Here is a 14142-nt window from a genome sequence, read left to right as displayed (position 1 = left end):
ATGATGCCAGGCTGAAATTGTTGGGAAATGGTCCAAGACTCTCGCATCCCTAGATTTGATACTGATTCAGAAGGATGATTTGGTCCAAAGATACTATAGGTCCATATATCTCCTTTAAAATTCAATACTTTGTTTAATCAAGTATTCAACTCCCTTTTGTTTCCCTTCAATTAAAAGTGCTGTGATTTTTCCATTAATTTGATTTTGTGAGTAGAGTATTGAAAAGCTTGGAATATGACAGCAGACAAGAGTTGGTTATTGCCCAAAGAGAGTCAAGTCTGCAAATATGTTGCCACAAATGAGAATGGTAAATATCTTTTTGACCTTTCTTTTGTATTTTATTAATGTATGTTCTCAAACTTATATCTAGTAGTGTGGCATGGATAAAAATCATAGCATGGTGTTAACAGTAAGAGGTGTTCCTTTTCAAGGATGGCTTCATCTTGCGTGCAGCTAATACTTGGGATGTTTGATGACTTTTTAGTGAAGCCTTAGGCTTTTTTGTTTATATTAAAAATTTTGTAACCAAAAAAGGTAATTATTTTTAACTCTAATTATTCTCAGTTTGTCACTTTCTACTCTGTAACCATATGAATCATAAAATGAGTAATCATGTTATTCTCTACAATATAACTATAATCTTTTATCTCATTATATTGTTATCTGGGAAGGGAAGAAAAATTGTTCTTCACTTTAGCAGATGCTTCACAACACCAATATGAAGAAAAAAGAAAGAACAAAAAATATCTGGTGTCAGTTCATTTAGAGGGTTTAAACTCCTATACTTTCTTATGTGCATGCAAGTCCTTTCTAACTTCACTTTGAATTTATCAAATACCAATTTGACTCTCTTTATTCTTCCATTTTGTTTAAGGTTTAGTGAGTCTAAGTTATTGGATTCTGATAAACAGGAACTTTGAATTTGGAAACAGGAAAGAGTTTAATAGTTCATGTATCTTCTAACCATACGGGGAATGGAAATTCACCGCAACTACAAAAAGATAAACTGGTACATATCTCATGCCTATCTTTATATATCTTACATTATGGATTGGGTTAAATGGTTCATTTGTTTTGAATTTTTGGAATTTTGATTGCAAAATGGTAGTATTAGTGGTATTAATTTCTTCACTTTTTTTTTTTTTTTTTTTCTAATTTCATTCTCAAACTAATTTCTGATAGGTTGGAAAGGACGAAGAGTGTAGCTTGGTGTTAGCAATGATATTAATTCCTAGCTTCAGTTAGAGCTTAATTTCAGGATGATTGGTTCTTGGACTTTTCAACCTCCCTCTGTGAAACATAAGCTTATTGAATATGTTCATCTTAATGTAGTTGTTTCAATAACAAAACAGGCTTATTCTCTCTTTTCTTCTTCTTTTTTTCTTTTCTTTTTTTTAATGCTTTCGAAATTGTAACTCTTTTTCCTAAATGCATAACAGTACTTTAATGCATCCAATTGAACTTTGGTACAAGAACTATCATGAGAAATATTTTATAGGGATTAAGCATCTAGCAAATGATGATTATCTGAAGAATTTGAATCTTCTGTGGAAATATGATTATGGGATGTACCACTTGGATATATACTTTCAGAATTTGAGAAGCTAATGTAAGTAAGTCAGTTAGCTTGTCTATAATTAAATGTTATGTTTGATTATAATCAAATTTAAAAAATCCTGAGTTGTGATCAAATGCAACTTATATTCTTCTGTTACATTTTTTCTACACAGTTCTTGAGGTTGGAGATGTAATATTTAAGATATGGTCTACCTTGGGTGACACTCATCCAAGAAGCAATGGTTTTGACAAGGTTGGAACGAGAGAAACTGGTAGATCTTTAGTTTATATTCTTTGTTTTCTGATTTATTGTTAGTTGTTACTAAATTACACCATTACATTCTATAAATTTTAATAGAAAACAGTTGATTGCTGAGAAGGCATAGATGACTTTGCTGAGAAGGCACAGATCTTCTGAAAGACAAGCAAGCTCTGGTCTTACAGAGACTGCTAAAAAGGCATTGATGAAGCTGTCATCTCTAACTTAGAGTAATATTAGGTATGTGGCTATTTCTATGCCTTCTTTCTTAAGTTGATCTCTCCATTTGCCATGATCACATAGAAAAACCATTTGCTTTTCCAGTTTACCTTTCATTACAACTGTTGCAGATGGCCCAAAACACATTGACACCACACTGATGGGTCAAATTTTCAGAATTGTGTTCAAATTTGCTAGACAGGTATGCCTACTGACAATTGTTACTCTCATATGAAATATCAATGAAAGTTTAATTTCCATCACTTCAGTGGATTACAAATACAATCTACTTTTTCCTAGGCTTTTATCACTTGTTGAAACTACCTTGACAGATACAAAGCTTTCCTTCAAAGATATATATGAAGTAATCTTGTTGATGGTTCAACTCGCATCCCAACCGTTTAGGAGCATGAGGAAATGACTGGCAAAGAGCCAAATGTAACTGTAAATCCTTATGAAGTTGTTGCTCTTGGGGCTATAGTTCAGGTTTGTCTTGTTCTCCTTCTTTTTTCCTTTTTATTTATGGAAGAAAACATAAATCTCTCTATTTCTGATATTATCTACTGTAGTACTTATTTAGAGTTTCCACTAATTGTTGAGAGAGTTGAGGCATCAATATTTATTTTAGTGACTTTCATTTCAGGGCTAGTGTTTTAGCTGGAGAAGTTAGTGACATTGTGCTCTTGGATGTCACTTATTACTTTCATTTTAGAGCTCTCTATTTTTGATGTTGTCCACTGTAGTACTTATTAGAACTTGCATTAATTGTTGAGATAGTTGAAGCATTAATATTTATTTTTGTGACTTTCATTTCAGGACTTGAAACTTTAGGTGGTGTGATGACAAATTATCTGAAGGAACCCAACCTTACCAATTTCCAAATTAGGGTTGTTTTCTTTTCCACTGCAGCAGATGAATATAAATGAGTATCAAGGTGAGAGAGTTTGTGAGGGACAACATATCTCTTGGAGGCTTTCACTTAGATGGCATCTCACATGTGCCACTTGGAAAGAAGCACGATATCGCCATAACTGGTACTAGCACCTTGCCAAGTGAAAAGGTATGTTTTGAAAAAACTGTTGTTATGAAGAGTGTTTGGTATTTGTTCAAATTAAAGTTTTTGGTTAATTTGGGCCTTGAATGATCCTGAAATCCTACCTAGCTTAGCCGAATATAATTATCTAACCTTCTGAGAAATAACTGAATATATATAACAAATGCAACTATAGAAATATAAGAGATTGCATCACCAAACTCCCAAGTAAATCAAGACTAACTTCTGTATTGGTGCATTTTCCTACTTAGATATTTTATACTCCTATTACCATAGCCATTGTTGGCAGGAAATGATTTTTCTTGTTTATATGCTAATTTTTATTTTCTAAATAAAAAAATAAAATATAAAATCTTTTATTTCTTAATCTTTAATTTTGATTTTATAGCTCAAGGGCTTTTTTTTTTTTTTTTTTTTTTTTTAATTTGTTACCCCTTTCAATGATGCTACCATGGTCTTCAAGAACCTATATCTTTGTTTTCTTTCTGAAATCTTAGCATTTCTAGCATCTATGTTTTTCGATTAATAAATAAATAAAAATAAATGGAAATGTTCACATTTTATTTTAGTAACCTAATTATGTTACTAAACCCCATGTTTGTATGTTCAAAATAAAAATGTTGCAGGTGGATAGGATGGTTAATGAAGCTGAAAATTTTGCAAAGGGAATGAGGGATGCCATAGACACAAAGAACCATGCTAACTTAGTTTTGTACCATACTAGAAGCAACTAAAAGAGCTAGGAGACAATGTTCCTAGCTACACAAGGAGAATGCAGAGGCTAAAGTGAATTCACCCAAGCCATTAAAGATGCAATGGATCTACCCAAGCCATCTCTGGTGGATCTACCCAAGCAATTAAAGATGCAATGGTTGACCTGAATCAAGAAATTATGTAACTGGAGCTGTCAACATGACGTGACTTTTAATTGGATTCCTATTAAAAGTCTATTAACTTTTCCGGATTGACTTCTTCAGTTCTTTGCATGCATTGCAACAATTGTCTATCCTAAATTTTAGGACTACAGCTTTGTTGCTATTGTAGCTATAGTATGACAATATCTCTTTTATATTGAGTAATTTGGGTGTATTGGGGTTTGGGTTTTGTGAGAATTCTGTCACACCACCTTTGTATTTTCCATATTTGTTAGTGGAACTTTCTCCTTGTCTTCACCCGTGGATGTAGGCTAAAGGCCGAACCACGTAAATCCTTGGCGTTCTCTCTTGTGTGTGATTGTCTATTTATCTATGGTTTTTTTTTTCAATTATTATTTTTATTTTTTTTGAGTTCTTTTAAAACCCATAATATTTTAACATTCAAACAAATGTGCTTCCTGGAAACCTTTCCCACAATTGTCGATCTATAGCCAATCCAGTCAACATGATGCTGGGTTACTTTTGGCACTACACTTGTGTCATTTGGATCAACTGGGAAAACAATTGGTGGGAATGATGTGATTGATGCAAATTTCACCGATAGAACTTCTTGCATATTTGTATTTTCTATGTTAGTTTGTACAGGTTATGTTGGCTGTGATTTTGCAAAGTAGGATGTGTATATTTTCAATATGATTTAGAAAATGGGTAGTCTATGGGGCATCCTCTTGAAAGAATTAATTAAAAAAAAATTGGAGTTTGTACGTTTTTTTAAATTTCTACATTTGGTCAAGTTGGTGGTTGATTTGTATAATCAGTGCCACCAAGGTTTATTTATATTTAGTTTTTCATGATGATCTTGCATCAACAGTGTATATGAAATAAGTTTTTAGCGCCGTACAAGTGCATCAAACGTCTTACTTTCAAGTTTTAATGAGCAGTAGAACTACTTAAATTAGTGGACTGGAAACTAACTAATTATTACCAGTTCAATATTTTTTGCGATCTTATTTGCTTCAATTCAACCTTTTCGTTTGCTTTGAGATTTATGGTAAGGAAAAGATAATGTGGCCATGTGGGCTTTGACAAAAGGGAATGGTCGTATCTAACTCTTTGAAGGACTGGATGGGCCTCCTTCAGCACATTGGTTTGTGGAGTTCATACTCCCCTAAGCACTGGATTCCTCCAAATTATCCAAAAACAACAAAAAAAAGTTTATTATAGTTTACTTACGGCTTTGAAGGAATTTTCTCCGGCCTGTTATATTATCTATATCCACTTTCCCTTAAAAGTTACCATGGCTTTTGAGTGGAGTTGTGGTGTGCCTTTGTATTTGAACCCCTTTTCCTCTCCATTGTGTGTGTTTGTTTCTCAATATATATATATATATATATACTAGCCTCTAAGCACGCGTGTGAGACTCTTCTATTTTTTGAGTAAATCTATATATATATAAAAGCAGAAGCTGAGAGAAAATGAGTTCCTAAAATTAAGGAGATAATGACAAATAGGAAAAATCCCTACCTAAAATTCAGACATGTGTAACTTTAAAAAGCGATACATTATATTGTTTTACCAGGTTAACACCGTTTGATTTTGGTTATGTATATATATTTAAAAAAAAGGGTTAAAATAAAATATAAAAAAAAAAAAAGCCTTAGCAACTAAAAAAAACCTAGCGATACAGAAAAGGGGAAGGAGAAGAAAAAACGCATGCCATACAGAGGAGACAGAGAGAACCACCACCGGTCACGATGAAAGGTCCAAGAGAAAAACTTGCGATAGGAGGAAAATAAAAAACCTACGATACTGAGATAGAGAAGGAGGAAAAAAAAATTATAACACAAATAGACCACCGTCTGTTCCATCACCGGACTTTGACAACCACCACGTTTACAGTTAAACCCAACCAAAAGCCTGATTAATACACCGATTGAAAGCCCGATCATTACACCGGTATAAGGATTTTGAGAATCTTGCCCTCAATCAGCCCTTCAAGGAGATATGTAACGTTGAATTATTAAACAGAGAGACGGGGAGAACGAGAACAATAGAGAGAGATTTGGTCAGGCATAGAGAGTGGAGAGAGAGAGAGAGAAAATCTGAGAAGAAGTTAGGCCTCTGCCACCATTAGATCCGTATCTCTACCGGTTAGTCTCTGTTTTCTGGTTCTTTAAATCTGGGTTTAAATATGATTTAGATCTGAGTATTTTGATTGGATTGGATTGGATTGCATTCAGGTTTTGAACTTTAATGTAATATGAAGTTCGACATAGAATGAATGTCTTAGCATTGTAATGTGAACTTTAATGTTCGCAGTAGTACACTAATATCTGATAATATGATATTGCCTGTTACGGTTTGTGTTAACCGATGTAAGTGCTAATATTGATGATGGTTGCGGCTAATGCATCGGTAAGATTCCTATTAGTATTGTAGTGTTGTGATTGGGTTTCGGTGTAAGAACGTATTAAGTTTAAATTTTTTAGTGTGTAAAATTCTTTGATTGCCAGATACGTGTACTGTAGTAACAATATTGCAGAAGTGCAGTTACATATACTGTGCGAATACTTTCTGCAAAGGTGGCTTATATATATATATATATATATATATATATGTTTGTACATAATTGTTATATTTGGAGTTTAGCCCTGATTGAACTATAATTATTTAACTATTATAGTTGCTTTTGGTTGATTGTAATATTACTCAAACTTGATTCCTTCTACTGTATAAGATTTATTTACTACGTTTGCAATGGCCTATAGGTATAAACGTTAAATTCACTACAACTTTTTCTTTTTTTCTTTTACGATTAAAAAGTTGGATTCAATGTCCCTTTTAAGGGTTATGTATTGTTTTGGTTTTACAATTTGAAATTCCCAAGTACTATTAATTATGCATTATTATTTGACTAATATTTTTCTGACTTGCTATTTGAAATTATCATGTAAATTTTGCTTGCTTAAAGTCAGATTTTTTTTTTTTAGTCTCTCACAGTAGGGCAGTACACACAAGAAGTGATTTGAAGAAACAAATTTTTAGTTGGTTATGATATTGCAACTTCACTCTAGACATTAGTTTTGGTGAATGGCTTTCATAAACCTGTAGCCATTATTTCCTTTTAAACATTTTGGTTGTAAAATTGAAATTGTCTTGCAAGTTTTAGTTCGGTGTGATTTATTGGGGTTCCTAGGAATAGCAGATTTGCTATTTGAAATTGTCATGTAAGTTTTAGTTGCTTAAATTCTGATTTTTTTTTTAGTCTCTCATAGCAAGGAAGTACACACAAGAAGTGATTTGAAGAAACTAATTTTTAAAATTTTTAGGGAATATTGGACACTATATGCTTAAATATACTACGTTATTAAAGTTTGAATATATGTAGTAGAAGTATGATAACTAAGTTTATGTTAGATGCAAAGTTCATTAATATGTACTATAATAGAAAATATTTTTCAATATAGTTTCAGAACAGTAAAGAATTTTGTTCCATATCATCTATTAACTCCAAAAGTGTACTTCTGATGCAGTCACTTTTTTTTTATTATCTGTTCCATGCAGTAACTTTTCTAATTGCGTTCTTGATTGAATAAATGTTTTGTGCAGACATACTATGATATTACTTCAGATAGCTATCTTGATTTCATGAAGAACTATGTGGTTAGGATTGGACCTTGGAAGGATACAATTGTTACTACCAAAAACCATTATTTGAATGATTTGTAAATGTACTTCAGATTCAATAGTTACTGATGTACAAGTTTTATAAGTTCTCAATAAATACCACTATTGTTTTGTTAAAAAAAAAAAAAAAAAATTGTGAAGGCCTTTTAAATTTTTTTTTTTTTAAATTATCAACTATCAAATATATTCAAGGGAGAAGGTGGAAGCAAATGGGATTGGGAAGAAGGAGGCCAAGGTGAACTGAGGTGAAAGGTATTGAATATCTGGGGAGTTTGGGAAGTTGGTACCGCTATTGGGTTTTTTTTTTTTTTTAATGTATTTTGTTGGGTTTGTTTATGTGAGGAATAATGATTAATGGGTATTTGTTTAATTATACATTGAACTAAATTTACAATGATGGGCATGGATATCTAATGTTATCTACACTTTTTTGTGTCCATTGTATTGGATTTAGCTGCCAAGGTTAGATCTTTTTGGGTCCTGTTTATTATGGTTGTTTTAGTGAGGAATAATGGTTAATTATGCATTGAACTTAATTCACAATGATCTATACTACTAGACATTGAGTACATTTTTGTTGTGAATTGATGTGGACTTGCCGACCGGTTATGCATGGCATCATAATTCGGCTTCCAAATTGGTTTGTAACAAAATTGCAATAGAACTTATAATACCTAGAGCAATTTTAATGTGAATTGGAATTATAGGAGAGGACACATTATATGAGTTTGTAATGTTACTATTAATACTGAATAAAGATGAGTTAAAGGGACTATTCTTTATAAAGGTTGCCTTTTAATATATTTTCTTCATGGTCTATATATTATCTAAATTATAGACCTATTATCTTGCCATTATGTAATTATTGTGTTCATTTTTTGTGTTAGGTTTCATCAAACTCTTGACAAATTTGGTGCTATATCTGTTTCTTACAGTGATATTTTGAATTCGCTTAATTTTTAGGTAGCTTATTAGATATAGGCCCCCAGAGATTAAGAACAAATGTCCCATCAAATTATCATTTACAACAAACCCTTGATGAATATCCTCCTCAATGTACTAACTCGACTTTGAAGATTAGTCCCAAATGTTTAGACAACGATGTTATACCAATTCATTGGATATATTTGCACTATTTTCTAAATGATTTCCACTGTAATAAATTGTTATTATTTGTTTCCTCTTATTTCTAAGTAAGTTATGATGTCTGTTAGTTGATGTCAAGTACACCAAGTTTAGATTTTTATGTCAATCTTCTTGCTCAAGTAAGTCAAGTTTTAATTGCTTTGAAGATATTGGATGGTTTTGAAGATATTGCATTTTTGCATGCAAAATAGAGAAGCACTCTAGAGAATTCCCTTCATTCAAACTCATTTGAACGCAGTGAAAGTAATACAAGTGGTGGTTGCTCATTTTATATGTTCCTCCAAGTGGTCTATTGGAGAATGGAAGTACATACATGATGTGATTTGAAGAGAGTAATGTTTAAAATTTTTAGTGGATATTGGATACTATATACTTAAATATACTAAATTATGAGAACTAAGTTTATGTTGGATGCAAAGATCATTAACATGTAAAATGATCCCGCGCATTGCGCGGGCTAAACACTAGTTTTAATAATTTACATCTATCATAATTTGGAATTACTATATTTTTCAATCACAAAAATTCTTAAGAGTGTGATGAATGTTATGGGTGTGTGTGAAATAAGAATCCCATTCCAATAAAGAATGATCTTAAGCTGCTTGTGTTTGAACTTGCAACATTGTCCTGGAATGGCAAGGATGAACCAAAAAAATAATGAACTTTAAGGAGAAAATTACTTACAAACTGAGTCTCTAAGTTCAACTTCCAAAGTTGCTAGATATTTGAGAAGTTAAAAAAAATGCAAGGATTTGGCTAATAATTCAATTCAGAGGACTGAAAAATCTTGCTCAACCAAAGGACGGTAATAGAGCTATCAAAAAAGAACCGATGTTAAAACAAACACAAACCCCAAACAATTTTGCGACCATCTAATAAGCTTTCTGTAAAAGTAAAATTTAAAAAACCAAATTTGCAACTATTAGATAAAATAAAAAATGCAAAACAATTCAGCAGACGCAATGCCCAACAAAATCAACAACAACTTAAAAAAGAAAAGGCCATACCTCAACATGCCTTGCGTTCGAGGGCTCAGGTGGCAACTCAAAATCCAAGATCTCTTCCTTTGGCACTACTGCTTTCTCAGCATTAGGATCCGGGGAAACCTATAGAATATCAAGCAAGTGATTATGTGAATATACAAATGCATTCAACTATTTCTAAGGACCAAAATTATCACAAAAACTTAGACACATACCAAAATTATCACAATAACAACTTTTTTAAGAAACTACCCTAAAATTTAGGATTTGAAATAGAGTAAACAATTGGTTTAGTGTTTGCTACTTTTTAGGAAAAAAAAATGTATCAAACATGCGTGAGATATATATATATATATATATATTGGCCAATTAATTTGCTGCTTTTTAGGAAAAAAATGTATCAAACGTGTATGAGATATATATATTTTGGCCAATTAAAAAATAAAGAAAGAAAAAGGTTTAAACGTCAAGTTTGTTTCTAAATAAGTGGGTTAGTGGAAGAGTAATCCTATTTTGTAGGCAATATTTTAGTGGAGGTTAAAGATGTATTTTTACTTTGTTGTCCTTTAATTCTGTCCCTACTTAAACTTAGGGCAATAGGGGTATTTTGGACCAAAAAAATCTGGTCCAAACAGGGACAGCCCCTTAAATAGTAGTATAGATAAAACCAAAACCTTTGAAGTTTCCACAATTTTTCACGTCAACACATTTTATTTAAATAAAATTATTTTTATTTAGTCCAAACTTAATAAGGAGTGAAACTCTAACTCTCTAACAAGTCAAACTTAAACTTAAACTCATCCTTTTCTTTTAAAGAAAATTATTTTGGTTTAATCCAAACTTAACAAGGAGTGAAACTCTATCTCTCTAATAAATCTAACTTAAACTCAAACCCAACCGTTGATATTATTATTATTATTATTATTATCTCTCTACTTCACTAATGTGGTATTTTATGATTGGGTGCAAACTTATAGTCATGGATTATTCTTTTGAATATAACCCAATTTTTTCTTATATTTTTTATTTTTTAGTCATATATATATATATATATATATTGTTTCAAAAAATTTTAAGCCATAAATCATTTGATTCTTTAATTTTTTTTTGGTTTTTTAGAAATTTTAATATCTATTTGTGAGTTATTTTTTGCAGTATCTAAAATTGTTTGACAAGTTTTTTGTAAGTCATTGCATGTTCAAGTAATGACTTCTTCATCAAATTGTAACACAAATTGAAGTCATATAAGAGCAAATCATGTAATGGTGTAGTTTCTTAATCAATTTAAGATTTTATAAAATTATTGAGTCTACCTTACAAATAGATAGGTTCTCGTGCATAGCACAGACTAGCGACTAGTTATTCATAAAATTATTCACATATAACTCATGAGCTTATTTAAACATGATTGGCCACAAACTGAATAACCCCTTGTGATAGAAATTAATTAATTAATTAGTCAAGTTATTAATTAATCAATTTATCATGCAAACGTGTAGTAGCACAAACAAATCACCAATAAACTAATAATGCAGCGGAAAATAAATAACACGGTGATTTGTTTACAAATGGGGAAAACCTAAAGGCAAAAACCCCACCGGGTGATTTTTAGGTCACCACTTCCGAAACTCCACTATTATCACAATAAGCGGTTACAAGTAAAGGAATCTCAGTACCTTACCAACCTACAGTTGAACCCTTACCCTAATACCCAATTGGACTTGTTCTGTAGTGACAGTTCCCCTTTCAGATGCACGACTCCCAGTATGTGACTAACCAATTGCGTGAATCCCAGTACGTGACTTCAATCACCAACTAAGAAAGTTGTTGGTTGCAAAGTTCTTCAGTTCATCCAAACGATGAAGATCAAGAAAATGCTTGGTCACAAAACCCTATGGTGCACATACACAACAACTTCTTCAAGAGAAAGAAATGAACTAGGGCAAGAACTTCGTCTCTGGTCACAATTTGCTTGAACAGAGTTTGCTCAAAGCTTATGCAACTTGTGAACACTTTGACATCCCTTAAACTGATCCTTTTATATATCTAGGGTTAGGAGAAAAGAAAGCCCAAAGACACATTCACGGATCCCAAGAAAATCATATTGAAATTCTGAAAATCTTAAACCTCGACAGATAGCAGCTGTCGAGAAGGTGTCGAACACACCGAATGAAGAATAGCTTCCTTAAGCTCGATAGATGTAGCTGTCGAGCTTTAATGATTTTGCACTCTGAACTTGTTTTCTTGAACAGACTTAAAAGTTTCAAAACTTGATCTGGAAACAAGGTTTCTTGAAATATTTAAAACATCCTAAATCTACCCAAATACAAGTAAAGTGCGTTTTGTCAAAGGATAAGCCAATTACATAAAATCATGACATATGTTCTTAACAAGTGAAACACATATGTCCTAACAATCTCCCCCTTTGGCAATCCATGACAAAACCACAACAAACAAATGAACATATGAGAGAAGTCATAAATCACTCAACTCATATTCTTGTTGAATACAATAAAATCTATCCTAACACAAACTCTTGAAAAACTTTGCAAGAAGAGAGTTTACGGCAAGTAAACTTTGACAACTTGTATTTCTGAAACACTTTAAACAAAACTCATCAAGGCATCTTTGTGTGAAACAGAAATAATAGATTGCATACAAGTATAAGAAACATGTGTATAAAGAGAGAAAAGAAACAACACATGAAGGGGTAGGTGAAAGAAAAACATACATCAATATAAAGAAAGAGATAAGTACAATGTATGTCTATAAATGGTCACAAGACCTCATGTACAAGAGTAATGTATCTAAAAAGAAGGAAAAGAAAAGATACATACATCCTCACTACATCCCTCAAAATGTATCAACACTCCCCCTAACAAATGATCCTATACTAACTCTTCCCCTAAGATGGACTACTCTCATACCAAAACTACTCCCATTTTTTGTCACGAATGACAAAGGGTAAGAGTGTCAAGTAGACATCTCATCGGCAGAGCTAGCATCTCCATCAGCATCATCTGAAGCATCATCGTCATCACCATCATCATCATCCTCATCCTCAGAAGCAGAAGCCACGAGAGAAGGTGGTGAAGGAGTAGCCTTAGGAGCAAAGCCACTTATAGACGCCTGTCGTCGTGCAATACGACCATCATGAATGTTCACCTAATACAACTCTGTAGAGAGTGTATCGAGGCGAGCATCCATGCATTGCAGCTGCGCCATGATATCTCCTAGAGACACATCGCCTGAAGAAGAAGGAGGAGCCGATGTGGATGGAGCCGAACGGGATAGAGCAAAATGGGAGGAAGGAGCTACTAAATCTAACTGCTATGACCGAAGCTGGGCCTCACTACGTTTAACGGTAGCATAATCTATGGCATATATGACGGTAAAGTGGTCGGAAGAGGGAAAAGGAATGGAAGAATGGCGAAGAATCCTTGTGATAGCAGAAGGAAAGATGAGCTTATCACGAGACGCCAAATCTAGATGAAATGAGAAAGGAAGTCTATGGTAAGATGCTCAAGAAGAGACAACAAAAATCGAGCACGAGGCTCTGTGATGGAGTTATAGTGAGAGAGGGGATGCAAAACTAAAGTCATCACCATGTTCATGAATCTAGGAACTTTAGCAAAAGGTCGACATGGTGTAAAAAGACACTCACCCCAAGAAGAGGGGCGCTCACAAAAAGTAGACATGAGCTCATCCCTGGACATAGTTCTCAGACGCTCACAACCAGGATAGTCAGGAAACTCTATCCTAAGGACTCGAAGCACATCCGTAACCAACTGCAGTGTGACAGGAATGTGCATACCTCGAACGTGAGTAAAGAAAAGAGGTACTGACTGATCAATCTCGTGCATGTTAGAGTAGAACTCTTGGATAAGCACTTGAGGACAGGTGACCGGGACGTCACACAGTGACTCCCATCCCTTATTGTGAATGACAGAGGGAAGGTCGGTGTCTGCAAAATCCGTCAAGATGACTTGGTGTTCCAAATGAATGCCTCGTTTAGAAAAGTTCTCCGAAAATGCCTTAAAGGCATCATCATCACGGAACCGAATATAAGATAGGGTAGGATCAGACGAAGAAGAAGCACCGGAACGAAGAGGATTTCGGGCCGAAGTGGATTTACGTATAGGTGCCATAGACACAACTAACGTAAACTGACAGAGAGGGAGAGAAAGAATGACAATCAGAAAAGTCCCAAACATTTTCAAATATATCAAATATATTGAAAAGAAGTACGTATGCATGGAAAATGCATGAACATGTAACATGCAAAGGAAATTGCAACATGGGCTCAGCCCAATCCAAACCTATCAGCACACAAACATATAGCACACATCTAAATACATGGCA

At 33.4% G+C, this 14142-nt stretch overlaps 1 protein-coding gene and 1 pseudogene across 3 annotated transcripts in view; both read left to right on the top strand.

The window, feature by feature from the left end:
- Window positions 1–14142, top strand: part of LOC126724263 (putative disease resistance protein RGA4) — a 149556-nt gene that overhangs the window by 119933 nt on the left and 15481 nt on the right. The window contains exons 7-11 of one of the 3 annotated variants that reach the window (XM_050428804.1): window positions 11–99; window positions 215–307; window positions 912–1009; window positions 1183–1613; window positions 1731–1826. The exons of 1 other annotated variant lie outside the window; for it this stretch is intronic. The gene's annotated coding sequence lies outside the window, so the exon portion shown is untranslated. Of the gene's footprint in view, window positions 1–10; window positions 100–214; window positions 308–396; window positions 729–911; window positions 1010–1182; window positions 1614–1730; window positions 1827–14142 lie in introns of those variants that run through there. One more of the 3 variants, XM_050428805.1, reaches the window with a different exon arrangement.
- On the top strand, window positions 1944–4296 carry LOC126722740 (stromal 70 kDa heat shock-related protein, chloroplastic-like; annotated as a pseudogene).

The sequence above is a fragment of the Quercus robur genome, chromosome 4 (genome assembly GCF_932294415.1).
Source record: "Quercus robur chromosome 4, dhQueRobu3.1, whole genome shotgun sequence".
Lineage (NCBI taxonomy): Eukaryota > Viridiplantae > Streptophyta > Magnoliopsida > Fagales > Fagaceae > Quercus > Quercus robur.
Note: the sequence above shows the minus strand (reverse complement) of the source record. Positions and strands in the feature narration are given on the sequence as shown.